The sequence below is a fragment of the Pan troglodytes genome, chromosome 15, assembly GCF_028858775.2.
Source record: "Pan troglodytes isolate AG18354 chromosome 15, NHGRI_mPanTro3-v2.0_pri, whole genome shotgun sequence".
NCBI lineage: Eukaryota > Metazoa > Chordata > Mammalia > Primates > Hominidae > Pan > Pan troglodytes.
In genome coordinates this window covers 53,315,957-53,332,707 of record NC_072413.2, presented here as the reverse complement: position 1 = coordinate 53,332,707, position 16,751 = coordinate 53,315,957, and the positions used below count along the sequence as shown (strand labels likewise).

General features: G+C 38.8%; 1 protein-coding gene across 43 annotated transcripts in view; it reads right to left on the bottom strand.

Moving 5' to 3' along the window:
- The window catches only part of FBXO34 (F-box protein 34), a 110,231-nt gene that overhangs the window by 46,472 nt on the left and 47,008 nt on the right, over positions 1-16,751 (bottom strand). For 20 of the 43 annotated variants that reach the window (XR_010150804.1, XR_010150801.1, XR_010150803.1 and 17 more), the window contains one exon: positions 16,401-16,487. The gene's annotated coding sequence lies outside the window, so the exon portion shown is untranslated. 43 annotated transcript variants of the gene reach the window in all.

Below are 16,751 nucleotides of genomic sequence, written 5' to 3'. Positions count from 1 at the left end.
AATTTTACCATTCAAAGGTATCTCATTGGAAATCCTTTTATAACAAAAATAGTCACCTCCTACATTCAGTCATGTAGGAAGGGAAAATGACAGTACTAATTTTAAAATATTAATAGTGATGTAGCCATTAATATTTTTTGAACAGTTGGCATGTAGTTATACATTGCTCTAAAGAGCTTCATTATGTATATATGTATATAAATTTCATCTTCAGGACAATTCTGTGAGCTAGATATAATAATTATTCCCATTTCATAAACACGGAAACTGACTGATTAAAAGTATAATAAGCATTTTTAAATGATCAATTATACAAATGGCAGTTCATCTTATATACTAAGTACTGGGTCATTTTTTAAAATGTGCTTTATAGAGGAATTTTAAACAAAGCCAAATGCACACTCATGTAACAAACAGTCAAATAGTCAAATGAGTTGCCTAAAAGTCACCAAATTGGTTGTACAGAGGTTCCTACATACACTATATTTATTATTGTATTTTATACACCCTCTAATCCCAGTGGTTCTTCATTATCTAAAAAGAAATATAAATCACAGATCAAAGTCAGAAGTTTGTTTTAACAGAAATGTTTCCCATTGCCCAGGAAATGGCTGAAGATAACTGAACATACACAGACTCAAGATGAACAAAAAGCCAAAGGAAAGCATTACCTACCATCAACTCCTTAAGGGCAGGATCCCAGGTATGACATTTTTATAACCCGCCTACCCCCAGGATCAAGCACAGAAGACTTTTCACATAAGAGGCACTTTTCCATAAAAAGTAAACACCACAAACTACAACTGCATTCTAGTCCCCTACATCTTCAATCTGATCTCCAAATAAAGGAGGAAATAATGCTAAGGAACTCCTTTGACTAAAAGCACCTGCCCTTCACCTGAACTCCTTTGACTTGAGAACACCTGACCTTCACCTGCCCTCCACTCAATCCACTGAAATGGGTCAACTTAACTTGCTGGGTGGGAAACCCAGTTTGAAAAGGCAAGCCATCCCACTCTGGGGACCATTTCATAAACCCTATTCCCCAAATCCCACTATACCTCCCACAAGAAAGAGTTTGTTCTACCACAAAACTACCTTATTTCTCTACAAGTCTGACCGTCTTGTCACCAATGGATGAAAACTCAGCGCAGCAGTGGTCAATCTTTTTTGGATGCTGGACCCTTCCAAACATCTGAGAAAAGGTCTAAGTTCTCTGCCACCCAAAAATACCAAAGCACACACATAAGTGATTTTGGTAGGATTTTGGGGAAAGCTCAGGGCTCCTGATGAAGAGCTTCCACCTGAGTTCCTCTAACTTGCCCTTCATGTTCACAGTGGCCTGATCCTGTCAATTTTACTTTTCCTCTCTGCTTTGTGAGCATCTTTATCATGCTTTACCCACTGCAACTACTGAAACCACTTCTCCAACTGGCTCCTCGTTGCCCAGATCACATCTACTGCCCCACCCCCACCCCATCAATATTACCCAATGGCTACTAACTACGTGCCTCCGTTGAATTCCCAGAACTGTGCCTTCCCAGTTTCTACCCTGGGACACTTCCCAGGTTCTACCCTGTCTTCAAGATAGAAGTAATCTTATTCTTTTCTGTGTCCATCATAGGGCACACAGCACAGTGCCCTGTACATGTAAGTACTCATTAGAGTGAATGTGCATCAAACCCTAAGGACTTAAACCAGCCAGTCAGCAAGAATCTCATAAGTGGAAGTTTATGAGAGTCTGACTAATCAACCCTTGAGCAGCCCACGAACTTAATGCAATTAAGCAGCTCCACCTGATTAGCGCCCTGCTTTCTCTGAGATGAGCGGTGGAAAAGGTGGAGAAAAAGAGGCCACTCTTCATCTTGGTTACTGTTCTGCAAAGCACAACAGGCTCTGGCTTGTGTAGCAGCTTTTTTCCAGCACTCTATTTCCTAAAACATTCCTATGTAATCAGATTTTAAGGAAAATTCTACTCAGCAGCCATGTGTAAACAAACACTTCCACAATAAAGTTATTTAACTTAATACTATCAGTTTAACTAGAATAAAAACAACTTTCATGTTGTTAATAACCTCCAGGATGGAACAATCTAGACATGCAGGCATTCAGCTATGAGTTAGGTGACCTCCCTCTCATTTTCAAAGCACCAAACCACATCCTTTAAATACTAAAATATACAGACACTAAGTCCCAACAAGAAACACTATAAAGTCTCCCCATGATTCTTTACTACATTAAACACAGCTGTCTAATAGGGTCATGTTTACATAGATTTAAAAAAAAAAAAAGCCACCCCAGCATTAGCACTAACAAAATTCCTGATAAAAAAGACTCCTACACACCCAAACTAGAAAGGAACAGGACACCAACAAGCTTAAAAATACTTCTATCTTTAAGGTTTATGTTATAAAAACATAATTAGACTATATCCTGTTACGTTTACATTTTGGTTATTTCTGTGTAACAGTTTTTATATATTTTTAAGAGCCACAAGGTTTTATTAATTACTTCAATAGGAAACTCACTTCCCTGGTTCTAGATTGTCAAGTATGCACAGTTCACACCCAGAACCATTAGGTACTTCAATTATTAACAAACCAAACCACAAAGGAGAATCTGATACCCAAGATCAGATTTTAGTGCTGGGTTATTAGATGGTAAAACTAGAGCACAGCAAACAGCAAAACCAAGAGGGTCAAAGTAAAGGGGAATGTGGTAATAGTCAGAAATTATACAAAACTCCCTCAACAAAAATTTCTGAGAGTAAGCTTATTCTCACTTTCCTGTTACCAATCTTAGAGACAACTATTAGTACAAATAAAGAACAGTAATCATTCCAGCAGTAACCACAGACTGCTGGGATTTATGTCTTGTGGGTCCAGCTTTTTCCTTCTCCCTCAAAGCACGAGGCAAGGTCACCTTGTAGCTAACAATAGCCCACTAGAAAGAGAAAACACGCACATCTTCCCTAAACATAACAGCACCTGAGCTGGAAGGAATGTTTTAAATTGACAAAGTATTTTCACAAACATCTCATTTGGCCCTCTTTCTGTTCCCAAATTCATCTGCATCTTGGGGCTAATGCGCCAGCTGATCAATCCTTCTCCCCAGTCTCTGTCCGCTAGTGGCTCTCATGTCACCACAAACAGTGCCTCGTACCCCTCAGTATCTCCATACCTCACAACCTGCAACCACTGCACAGAAAAGATAAAAGTTTAGAAAGTGAAACTGCTGAAGATCACCGTAGCTACAGAAGTAGCCATTACATCAAAAGTCAACATTTTCTGATAAACTAAAAGTTCAAAACATACCACATTTTAAGTTATAAAAAAATCTAAATAATGAGGTACACCAAGTTCTCCCTATGAAAACATTTGACAATATGTCCATACTAACACTCAGTCCCATCATGTATTATACTTCCCTCCTAGTTTTAGAAAGCAAAGTAAAAGACAATCTGAGAAAGAGCTTTTTATCCAAAAAGACTTCTACAATAATCAACAAATAATTAAACATTACCCAGATGCAAAACAGAAGTTAATCTGCATTACCTGGGATCTTATGAAGAGGTGATAGCTCCAGACCTCGGTTCACACTTAGGCAGACCTTTTAAAAATCAGTTCATTTTTACATAACAACACTTTGAAGGACAGTAACATTTGCCATAATTATTGCTACTATGTGTGGAATGTATAGGTGAGAAAAATGTCCAAGGATAATCAAAAAGGATGTACTTTAGAGCTCGTGCATTTACTAACGATTTAACACCTACTATGCTCCAATGTGCTAGAAAACCTGATTTAATGAATGAAAATGAAAGCCAGAAGATGTGTGATCAAAGATTCCAGTTGCAGTTCAAGTGGAGAAAAGTAGTGAGAATGAGTTATATATTAAATTTATATATATATTTTAAAATATATATATAAATATATATATTTATACATACCACCATGGTGGTATATATATATATATATTTTTTTTTATATATACACCATGGTGGTATATATATATATTTTTATATATACCCATGGTGGTATATATATATATTTATATATACACCATGGTGGTATACATATATATTTTTATATATACACCATGGTGGTATATATATATATTTTTATATATACACCATGTTGGTATATATATTTTTATGTATTTTTAATATATATTTTTTATATATATACACACACACCATGTTGGTATGTGTGTGTGTGTGTATATATATATATATATATATATATATATATATCACGCCTCAATTTAGTTTTCCAAACTCTAACCAAATTAATATCAAAATAATATTGAGGTGTTATGTATTTATTTGCTCTTTATAGCTGCATATACATTTGTAACATAGAAATTAGAAAATTACATCTATATTGAAGAACCTCAATACATTTCTTCTTTTGGATAGAATTCATACCCTACTCAAATTTACAAACTACTACTCCAGAACAGAAATTATTCAGTGCAGGAGAGGATGAGAGTGGCATAGGAAAAGCCATTAATATATTTTTACCAGAGGAATTCAATAAAAACCACAAAGAAGGGAGAAATTTCTAGCCAGTCTCCTCCAAATATGCAACACTGGAATTGTGCTCAAATTGAAACTACCTAGTGGGGCCTAAAGAGATCAGGGTATTATAACAGAAGCCCAATCTGTAACCTTGGTGAATTTTCTTCTGTTTCACAAGTCTAAAAAAAATTTCCTGTCTCTAATTTGAATGTTCAAGCAAATCATTTCTCCTATTCAAATCCCACAGTTTGGGAGCTAAATTATCAAACAGATCTTTTATTCACTCACTCAATATATACTGAGCATCTGCTATATATCAAGCACTCTTTCAGAGACTGGGGATACAGAAGTGAACAAAGCACAGTATCTCCATCCTCAACAAGGTTATGTTCTAGCTGAGAGACAGATTAATAAGGTACACAGTATATAAAAGGCTATGGAGAAAAAAGGGAGCAAGGTATGTGTGTGCCATACACAAATTACTGATTGATTGAACCAGGGTCTCACTCTGTTGCCCAGGCCGAGTGCAGTGGCATGATCACTGCTCACTGCAGCCTCGAACTCCCAGCCTCAAGCCATCCTCCCACCACAGCCTCCCAAGTAGCTGGGACCACAAGCATACACCACCACTCCCAGCTAATTTTTTTTTAACTTTAATTTTTTTTGTAGAGATGTCTCACTATGTTACCCAGACTGGTCTTGAACTCCTGGGCTCAAGCAATCCTCCCACCTCCGCCTCTCAGAGTGCTAGGATTACAGGTGTGAGCCACCACAAATGACTTATTTAGTCATAAGATTTTGGAAAGCTATTTTACAGTCATGCAGCTCATAGAACAAAAAGTTTTGAAAAATAAAACCCACAAAAAGAATATAGTATGAGTGCACCCATTTATATGACAAATCCAGAATGGGATGAGAACATCAGGGTAACAGAGAGAAACAAAATGGCACAAAAAGCAAGATCTTTTTGAAACTGAATCTGATCCTGGTGTGTGCTCAAACCATTCCTAAAACAGATTTGAAACAAATTTAGAAGAACACTTACGGAGACAAAAAAACTTAAAAGGGAAAGTATGTGGAAAGAACACCCACCAATCAGGTTAAAATGTCAGATTTTTAAGTCGCTGTTTGTTAGCAATTAAGTGTAGTATATCCCAAGTTTACAAAACTAAAACTAAATTTGGATGGAAGAGAAAAGTGACATCATGGCTATCTGATGCCACTGAACTCTAAATTCCTTGCACACTTACAGAAACGCACAAATCTAAAACTACAGATAAATGCCCTCCACAGGTCCTCATTTGGGAAGACAGAAAAGGAGGAAGAGGAATACCAGTAGTAGAGAAACAAAAAACAGGCCAGTCAAGCAGTTTAAAAATATATATATATATATATATATTTTATCTTAATGTAAAAACGCTAGCCAAAAAGGTCAAGAAAACACCACTGAAAGCTGATAGTTTTCCTGGCACAGAATTAGGAAAAGAGGAATAGTAAGGCTTAAAGAGGCTAAGAGAAAATATTCAATATGCTAGTCAAATTTAATCAGAGAAATCAAATTACTGTGAAATTTTCTTTCTGGTCTTAAAAAAAAGGACTTCAAGCCAAAATGCTGTTTTTAAAAAATAGGTCCACAGATATTTTAATCCTATTCCACCATTTCTACCCAATTCCTGCAAATCTCAGAAACAAACTCAGATGACTCCTCAAAAATACTACTGAATAGAAAGTTAAACCTTTAGAAAAGGAGTGATTCAAGTGTCAAGAAACATAAAACCTGGTGAAACATCCTTTAAGATTACTGAATTGGTTTATTACACATTCTCTTCAGGTGAAACAACTGAATGCATTTTTAACTTCCTAAGTGTTCATATTCTAAGCCTGAACTAGTTTCCTTGACTGTTCTAAAGCTTTCTAGATGCTGATTTACTGCAGTATGTTCCTTCTAAAGATGTCCGATCTCATCCATTACCAACTAATTCTCCCCAATTTTTTCAGAGTCATCACAAAGTTAACTAGTACACATCTTAAGGAGAGGAGTCTACGACACATTCATTCCTGCAACAAACATTCTATAAAATTAAATTGAAACAATTTTAAGATTGGGACAATATATGAGAAAAGAACTCAGCTGCATGAATTTTAGAAATAAACCACGTTTTAAAGACATTTTTCACAAATCTCCCTCAGCCCTTTCCTGGGCCTTTAGGCTACTCCACTCTCTAGGAACTTCTCATTAAGTACAATCAGTTCTGCAATAGGATTGATTGATACACGGGGGGAACAATTTGAGTAAAATGGGAACTGTTTGCTAATGTACTATACTTTCTGTGAAGAATACTAGGTACACATACACAAAGGCATACAGCTGGACCCAGCCCCATGGGAATACAAAATGCACACATGCTTACATCTTAAACATCATTTTGAAAACACAGGCATCAAACACACACCCTATCATACTGTTTTCCTGGAAAATTTAAAATATCCTGTGAGTTCACTGCAATACCCCAGGGCACCTCAAACAGTTTGGGAATGAATACCCCAACTGGATCTCACAGCTCTAAACATTACCTACGTGTTTCTCCAAGTGGCTAACCCAAACCTCCCTCCAGGACTACAAGTTTGTATACAGTAGTTTATCCTTATCCGTGGTTTTGGTTACCCAAGGTCAACCATGGTCCAAAAATAGTAAATGGAAAATTCCAGAAACAATTAAGTTATCAATTGCACCCCATTTGTAGAAGTGTGATGAAATCTCTGCTCTATCCCATGCAGGATGAGAATCATTCCTTTGTCCAGGGCATCCACGCTGTCTAGGCTTCCCAATGTGTTAGTCACTCAGTAGCTCAGTAGCCATCTCTAGGGATCAGCTCTATTGTTACGGTGCTTGTGTTCAGGTAACCCTTATTTTACTTAATAATGGCCCTAAAGCGCAAGAGTAGTGATGCTGGCCAATTCACATATGCCAAAGAGAAGCCTTACTGCGTTTCCTTCAAGTGAAAAGATCAAAGTTCTCGACTTTATAAACAAAAAACATCGGCCAGGTATGGTGGCTCATGCCTTAATCCCAGCACTTTGGAATGCTGGGGCAGGTGGATCACTTGAGGTCAGGAGTTCGAGACCAGCCTGGCCAACATGGCAAAACCCCATCTCTACTAAAAATACAAAAAAATTAGCCGATCATGGTGGGACACACCTGTAATCCCAGCTACTCTACTCGGGAGGCTGAAGCACGAGGCAGAACTTGGGAGGTGGAGGCAGGAGAACTGCTTGAACCCAGGAGGCGGAGGCTCCAGTGAGCTGAGAACACCACCACACTCCAGCCTGGGTGATGGAGTGGGAGTCTGTCTCAAAAAAAAAAAAAAAAAAAAAAAAACCCAACAACAACAAAGAAAATCATATGACGAGGTCGCTAAGATCTGTGGTAAGGATGAAGCTTCTGTCCATAAAATTGCGAATGAAAAAAGATTTCGTGCACAATATATATAGGGTTTGGCACTACCCAAGGTTTCAGGAATCCACGGGAGGCCATGGAACGTATCCTCCAAGGATAAGAGGGGCTACTGTCTATTCGAAATCTCCACTTGGATGTCAAGCACCTTAAACTCAACATGTCCAAAGTAAAAATCCTGATTCCCTATGCACTTTCCAGTACTACTCTCCAAAATCTTTCCTATTTTAGTAAACAGCAACATTTTTTTCCCAATAGCTAATGCTATTGGAAAATGACTCCATTTTCCTCTCACAAACCACATAGGCAAATCCTGTTGGCTCTATCTTCAAAATATATTCAGAATAAACTACAACTCACCACCTCCACTGCTACTACCCTGTTTTAAGTCACCACCATTTCTCACCTGCACTTTGCTTCTACTCTCAAACTCCGCAGCCAGAGTGATCTTATAAAAGGGGAAGTTCCATCATCTCATTTTCTGTACCACACCCTTCAGTGGTTTCTAAGATGCCCCCTCTCTTTCTCATGTTCTACTCAAATCTCTCCCTTTTGCTTACTCGGCTCCAATGAGACATCTTGCTTCTTCTGGAACACACAAAGCACAATCCCACCTCAGAGCCTTTACATGTTGTCGTTCCCTCTGCTCCTTCCCCAGATATTTACCCGTGTCACTCTTTTGCATCCTGCAGGCTTTTGCTCAATGTCATCTTAGAGAGGCACTCCCTGACTGTCCTCATATAGTACTATTCCCCACACTCCCTATTCCCCTTTTTCCTTGCTATACATTCTCTGCAGCACTTTTTTCCCCCTTTCTGACATGTGTCCATGGTACATCTCTCTCCACTAGATCATCTGTTCTGAGACGACAGACTTAGTTTTGTTCACTGCCATATTTAACAGGCCCAAAATAATAACGTTATACACACTCAAATACAGAATAAAAATTATACCAGCTGTTTTAGGAGGTAAAATTATACCAACTGTTTTGTCCTCATTAACATCAAAACATCCCTAAAGTTTGTATTATTGAGAGTTTTCTATCCTGCATTTGAAATTCTCTCCTTCTCCTAAAAATAAAATGTAATGCTCTTTTTGATCATCGTATCCATAAACAAGAGATCTGACTAATCCAAAACGAATTATACTTTGATTTTCCTGGACTCTTAAATTCTATTCATAAGCTAAGAAACTAGATTGCCCTCTATTACGAGCTACTGGGAAATTTATTTCTTACGCTCTCTAAAAATCATTTTTGGACAGCAAGTCTCACATCTTGATCTATGATTTTTTTCTCCTCACCAAACCTGCTCCTCCATATTTTAGCTTCAAACACAACTGCTAAGGAAAATCTCTAAGATGTAGGCCCCAAACAACCTTGTCCCACACACAGCAAGACCTAAGAAAAGGCACTTCAAAATCTAACACAACATATTCAGACCAAAGATTACCTGCAGCCCTCACCTAGGCAACTCGGCCGAAGTCTAAAAAATCACGTTTTACTTCTGCGTCATTTAATTATCTAGTACCCCAGATCTTCCCTACTAGTTGTCTTTCATGTGAATGGGGAGAAGGGGGAGGAGACAGAGGGAGGGGAATGGACCTTAATAGGAAGCTGTGTGATTATCTTCAGAAATAAAGACTGGATTTGTTTCAGAGCTTTGTAATATGACAGAGAACCTCAACTCGGGGGATTTTACTTCCTCTACAAACTATCTCAGCTGTGCTTTGTGTATGCTAAGGATGTTTAGAAACACCTTGAATAGGCCATGCTGTCAAGTGTACAAAAAAGGTATTTGGATTGTTTTAGATCCTGAAACCAATGGACCAGAATCCTGCCCCACTTCAAGAATGAGTTGGCTCCTTGTTACCATGGTAATAAGCACCCCATGAATGGGGATAATTTGCCACTTTGCTGAAAATTCAAGCATTCTATAGTTTTGGTTTTTTAACATGAGAAACGAGGTGGGAGGAGCAGCAGAACCAATTATAGAGTACATTTAAACAACATGTAAAGGAGTGTGTTTCTTGATTCTGAATAACAAGATTTTAAATCGTTTAGTTTACAGCCAGGCATGGTGGCTCACGCCTGTAATCCCAGCACTCTGGGAGGCCGAGGTGGGTGGCTCACCTGAGGTCGGGAGTTCAAGACCAGCCTGACCAACATGGAGAAACCCCATCTCTACTAAAAATACAAAATTAGCCGGGCGTGGTGGCACATGCCTGTAATCCCAGTTACTGAGGAGGCTGAGGCAGAAGAATTGCTTGAACCCAGGAGGCGGAGGTTGCGATGAGCCGAGATCGCGCCATTGCACTCCAGCCTGGGCAACAAGAGTGAAACTCCATCTCAAAAAAAAAAATAATTTAGTTTACAAGAAAAAAGAAGGAAATAAGAGGACCAAAGAAAATAAACATGTTAGACTGTATTCTAACATGTACAGCTCTACACCAACACAACTCAGCACTGCAGATCTTTCAGAACAGATTTTCAGATTGCCCATAAACACACAAAACACATTAAAATATTTATAAGTCTAGAAGGTTCCTATGCAACAGTCTGGTTGGGAAGAAAAATCCACTAAAGTAACTAAGAACCAACTAAGGCAAATAGTACTGTGCAAGCCCAATGCTGCTAAAATATAACAGATTAAAGAAGCTGTATGTCAACAAATTCTTATAGGGAAATAATAATATTCAGCACTATTAATAGACTGAATGTTCATTCCCCCACGCCCCGGCCACAATTCATATGTTGAAACTTAATCTGCAATGTGAAGGTATTTGGAGGTGGGGCCTGTGGGAGACAACTGGGTCATAAGGATGGAGCCTTTGTGAATAGGATTAGTGCCCTTATGAGACCCAGAGAGCTCACTCGTCCTTTCTGAGATGATCATCTAAGTGCCAGGATGCAGGCCCTCATCAGACTCCGAATCTGCTGCTGCCTTGATCTGAGACTTCTCAGCCTCCAGAACTGTTCAAATAAATTTCTGTTGTATATAAACCACCCAGTGTATGGTGTTCTGTAATAGCAGCCCAAACAGACTAAGACAAGCACTTATTCCTGATAAAAATTCTTGGCAAACTAGGGATAGAGGAAAACTTCTTTTCCTTTAATAAAAGGCACCCATCAGAAACAGAAAATAGCATACACACAATGGCAAAATATTAAAAACAGTCCTATACAGAGCTAGAAATAAAGATGCCAGCTATCATATTACTGAGAAAAAAAAAATCTATCATTACTTGCAAACTACATGTTATGTGGGGCTTTCAAGTTAAACCAACAAATTAAAAATTATTTAGTCTAGTCTAACAGTAACCTCAATAAACTTAACAGATAAAACATCAACATTAAAAAATAAAACTTAAAGAACTGCCACACGACCCAGCAATTCCACTGCTAGGTATATACCCAAAAGATCGCAAACCAATAATTATATACAAATGTTTATAGCAGCACTACTCAGAATAGATAAAAGGTGGTGACAACCCTTCTGTCTACCAAGAGATAAATGGGTAAACAAACTGTGGTACAATGGAATATTAATTCAGCCATCAAAAGGAATTAAGTACTGATATCCACTACAACATGGATATTAATCACATACCACAAAATTCACCCTTTGAAAGTGTACAGTTCACTGGTGTTTAGTGTATTCACAAAGTTGTGCACTTATCACCACTGTTTAATTATAGACGGGGTTTCACCGTATTAGCCGGGATGGTCTCGATCTCCTGACCTCGTGATCCACCCACCTCGGCCTCCCAAAGTGCTGGGATTACACGCGTGAGCCACCATGCCCGGCCAAAAAAATAATTTTAGTAAAAAAATTTTTAATGGCAGACTGAGTAAAATGTAAAATCCAACACTGTCAAATATGGTAGAACGCTTTATAATCTTAGTTGGGTAACTCCTCCTTCCTAAAGATATAAATTACTGACATATCTAAATATAAACGTTAAACTTTTATTTGGAAAAAAGACACCATAAAGTTAAAACACAAGCAAAAGAATGGGACAATAATATTTGCAATATGCACAAAAGATTAATTTCCATGACACTGGCCAGGCATGGTGGCTCATGCCTGTAGTCACAGCATTTTGGGAAGCCCAGGTGAGAGGATCACTTGAGCCCAGGAATTCCAGACCAGCCTAGGGAACAGAGCGAGACCCCGTCTCATTAAAAATATATAAATTGTTTTTTAAAATTTTCCATGACATTAAATCAGTTACTGAAGCCAATGGTGGGGGAGGAGAGAGACAATACTTTAGCATAATGCTGCTATTGGTGTAAAAACTGAAAAGACTATATGTAGTTTGCAAATACACAGAAAGATGTCTTTTTTTGTTGTTGTTGTTGTTTGTTTGTTTTTTTTTTTTTTTTTTTTGAGACAGAGTCTTGCTCTGTCGCCCAGGCTGGAGTGCAGTGGCGTGATCTCGGCTCACTGCAAGCTCCGCCTCCCGGGTTCACGCCATTCTCTTGCCTCAGCCTCCCAAGTAGCTGGGACTACAGGCGCCCGCCACCACGCCCAGCTAATTTTTTCTTTTTTTGGTAGAGACGAGGTTTCACCGTGGTCTCGATCTCCTGACCTCGTGATCCGCTCGCCTCAGCCTCCCAAAGTGCTGGGATTACAGGCGTGAGCCACCACGCCCGGCTGAAAGATGTCTTATATAATAACTGGCAAACTGGATATTTGCGGAGGCAAGTTAGAGATCTTTTTGCAGCTATTTCAATGTGGTTTGAATTTCTGATCACAAATACATGTTAAATTGTATAATTTCAAAAACAATTTTAAACGGAAAAACGTCTGAAAGGCAAAACTGTAGGGATCTGAGGTCCACTAAAGATGAGTATTTTTGACAGATCCTTGCGGCAGCTTTACAGAGAATAGACATAAGAGGCAAATAGGTATTGATTCACTTTCTCCATTCGACAGATGAAAACCTACTGTGCCTTGGTACTGAGCTAAGCACTGGGACCAGTTAGAAACACTGCAAGCTGGCTGGATGCAGTGGCTCACGCCTGTAATCCCAACACTTTGGGAGGCTGAGGCGGGCAGGTCATTTGATGTCAGCAGTTTAAAACCAGCCTGGCCAACATGGTGAAATCCCATCTCTACAAAAAATATGAAACTTAGCCGGGGGTGGTGGCATTTGGCTGTAATCCCAGCTACTCAGGAGGCTGAGGTGGGAGGATCACTGGAACCCAGGAGGTAGAGGTTGCAGTGAGCTGAAATCCCTCCAGCCTGAGCAACAGAGGGAGACCCTGTCTCCAAAAAAAAAAAAAGAAACATTGCAAGTTGTCTCAGTAAAAGGTCATATGTAACTACTTTGGGCAACAATGCAAGGGAGCCAGGGAATAGAACGCATCTGTTCTTTGCAGGTGGGGGGTGTGGGACGTGTAAAGCACGTGCCATTTTAAGGCATTTGTGGACAATATCCTTCTGATATTCCTTATATTACAAGATGGCCAAGTATTCCTGATAAGTATCATCTATTTTTTGACAAGTCACTGAATTAAAAAAAAAAAAAAAAAAAAAAAAAAAACGCCCATATCAGCCTTGCTTTTACAAGTAACTCTTATTTTTAAGATTCTTTGACTTTGGAAAGTCCACGTTCTAAAGTCTCTGAATGAAGGAATTCCAAAGCTATCCTTGGTCATTTTCTCTGTGTCCACTGTTTATTTTTTGGTTTTCTCAAAAGATGAATAAAAAAGAAAACTATAACAACATTAATATTTAACCCAAAGGAAAAATATTTTAGTGAACCAGAGGTATTTTTAATTATGATTTAATCCACATTGGTTTCTTTTTACAGCTGACATGTTCCCATTTTATAACAGCCATCTGCTATCTCAACAGTATCCCAGATTTAACAAAAGTTTTAACAAAGACTATGACTATACATTAAAATTATTCAACTTTCTCACCTTAAAACTTTATATATATATTTTAGACGGAGTCTTGCTCTGTCACCCAGGCTGGAGTGCAGTGGCAGATCTCGACTCACTGCAAGCTCCACCTCCCGGGTTCACACCATTCTCCTGCCTCAGCCTCCCGGGTAGCTGGGACTACAGGCGCCCGCTACCACACCCGGCTAATTTTTGTGTGTGTGTATTTTTAGCAGAGATGGGGTTTCACCGTGTTAACCAGGATGGTCTCGATCTCCTGACCTCGTGATCTGCCCGCCTCAGCCTCCCAAAGTGCTGGGATTACAGGCGTGAGCCACCACGCCTGGCCAAAACTTATTTTTTTAAAAGCACCCAGTATTAGCAAAGAGACAGGAAAAAAGAATCTGCTGATATGTTTGGCAAAAAATTCACCCTACCATTTAGCTTTGGGCAGCTAACCACTTTCCCATCTAGGCTGAGAAAGGAGCTTGTCTTGTCTGAAGCTGCTGGTCAAGCACACAATCACCGTCGCCTTGACAAAGTCAACCGCCTGAGCAAGTTTATCATAAACCTATCATAATTCTCCCCAAACCATGCCAATGAGTTCCCTCCTTGCTGGTAGATTTCCTCTTTCAAATGCACGCTTCAGGCAATGCCAAGGTAGGTGCAGGTCTGCTTTGAGAAAAGATTATGGCAAGCATGGCAGTTAAAGGACCTGGATAACCTGAGGCGGTCCAATTGCATACATTTTTTTTTTTTTTCACTTAAGGTGATTTGTTAAATATGCCTTTCAAGGTGATTTAACAGTTGTACTCTTAAAGGAGTTTCCTATGAAAGTTCAGGAAAAATTGGCCAGGTGTGGTGGCTCATGCCTGTAATCCTAGCACTTTAGGAGGCTGAGGCGGGTAGATCACAAGTTCAGGAGATCAAGACCATCCTGGCTAACACGGTGAAACCACGTCTCTACTAAAAATACAAAAAATTAGCTGGGCGCGGTGGCGGGCACCCGTAGTCCCAGCTACTTGGGAGGCTGAGGCAGGAGAATGGCGTAAACCCGGGAGGCAGAGCTTGCAGTGAGCCGAGATTGCGCCACTGCACTCCAGCCTGGCGACAGAGCCAGACTCCATCTAAAAAAAGAAAGTTCAGGAAAAATAAATCCTTTCACACACTATATAGAATGTTGGTCCTGTGCATACAATCACATGAAAAAACCTGGACTAATTCTCCTGCCACCCATTCAGGGAAAGAGAATCCCAGGGTTATCACCAAAAATTACAAAGGATTAAAAACAAAACAGCCATTAACCCATACAGAGTCATCATATAAACTGAAAACAACTCAAACACAAACCATAGTGAGGGAAGAAGGACAGAATGGAAAGAAGAAGAACAAAAAGTTGTTGCCAGAAATCCTTTCTATATAAATGCTTAATAAAATTTGGCAACTGGATATTTCTGTATACTGGATTTTTAAAAATAATTACCATCTTCACAACTTTGAAAGAGAAGGTTCACCTAAAAATCGATCACATGTACACTGTATGATAGGTACAGTGTCAAAAGAAACTTGAACAGGTATTTATTTCTTTTAGATACAGCTGTCATTGTCTTGAACCACAAAAATCTTCTTTTAAAAAAAGTGTAAATATGTGCATTCCTCAATAAAGGAATCCAGGAGTTTCTTAAGTGCCTAACAGACCCACATTCCCCCTTCTTAATCCATAGGAATAATAAGGCAAATTTTCCTACTTAAATTGCCACCTTCATATCCTACGACCCTTCTACACTGGCCATCAACAAAACCATCAACAAATAGACAAAGGAGAACTTAGTGGACTGTGAGATGACCTAGTGTGAAATTAAGCACAATGAGAGTCTAACCAACTCAATAACATGAAATCCCATGGAGACAGTCACAAGACTGGAAGACTCAATCTTCCAGTCTTGGATAACAGAGCAATAAATGCCTACTTGAGAGCAAGTGAGATGACCAGGTCACCAGATCCAGCTACTGATGGGCAACTGGAATTGCTGAAGAATTAGAGACAATGGAATACTAATTGTTCCAATTCTCAAGACCAAACAATATGACCTGAAACTATTTTGTGTGTTTTCTTATCTCCTCATACATCCATATAAAAAATATAAAAAACTGATAAAGCCCAGTACAGTAGCTCAGCCTTATAATCCCAAAACTTTGTGAGGACAAGGCAAGAGGATCACTTGAGGCCAGGAGTTTGAGACCAGCCCTGGGTAACATAGCAAGACCCTGTCTCTAAAAATAAAAACAAAAACAAAAACAAAATACAAGTCATGTAGTTGAACAACTACATATAGATGGTTACTTCTTTAAGGAAATGAAAAATACCCCAGAATCAGTAAAAAAAAAAAAAAAAAAAAAAAAAAAAGTTACCGACGGCATATATATATATATATACACACACACACACACACATACATAGATATATATATATGACTTGCAAACCAACAGGGGATTGGCTATGCCTATTTAGAACTTAAATTGTTTAAGTTATTTACCTATTTTTGTAAAGAATTATTTCCCAGACTTCCGGTTAAGGATGGTAGACTAAACACATAGCTCTTTGTTGATCCTTCCCCAAAGACCTAGGGAAATGTAAAGACATAAACTCACAGGTCAAAAAGAACTGGAGATTATAGCCATAAACTTTAAAAGCTGAAAAATAAATGAGTAAGAGTTAAAGAACTCAGATAACCCCCAATAAAACCAAACCCTAAGGTAAGCATCAGGGAACATTCTCTTACAAAAGGTTCAGAAATTAGAAGTAGAAGATAAAACAGGAGGGATTAATAGAAAATGTTTCTGAAATGCAATCCAATTCCCATATTCCCTTTCTTACTCTTAGGCAG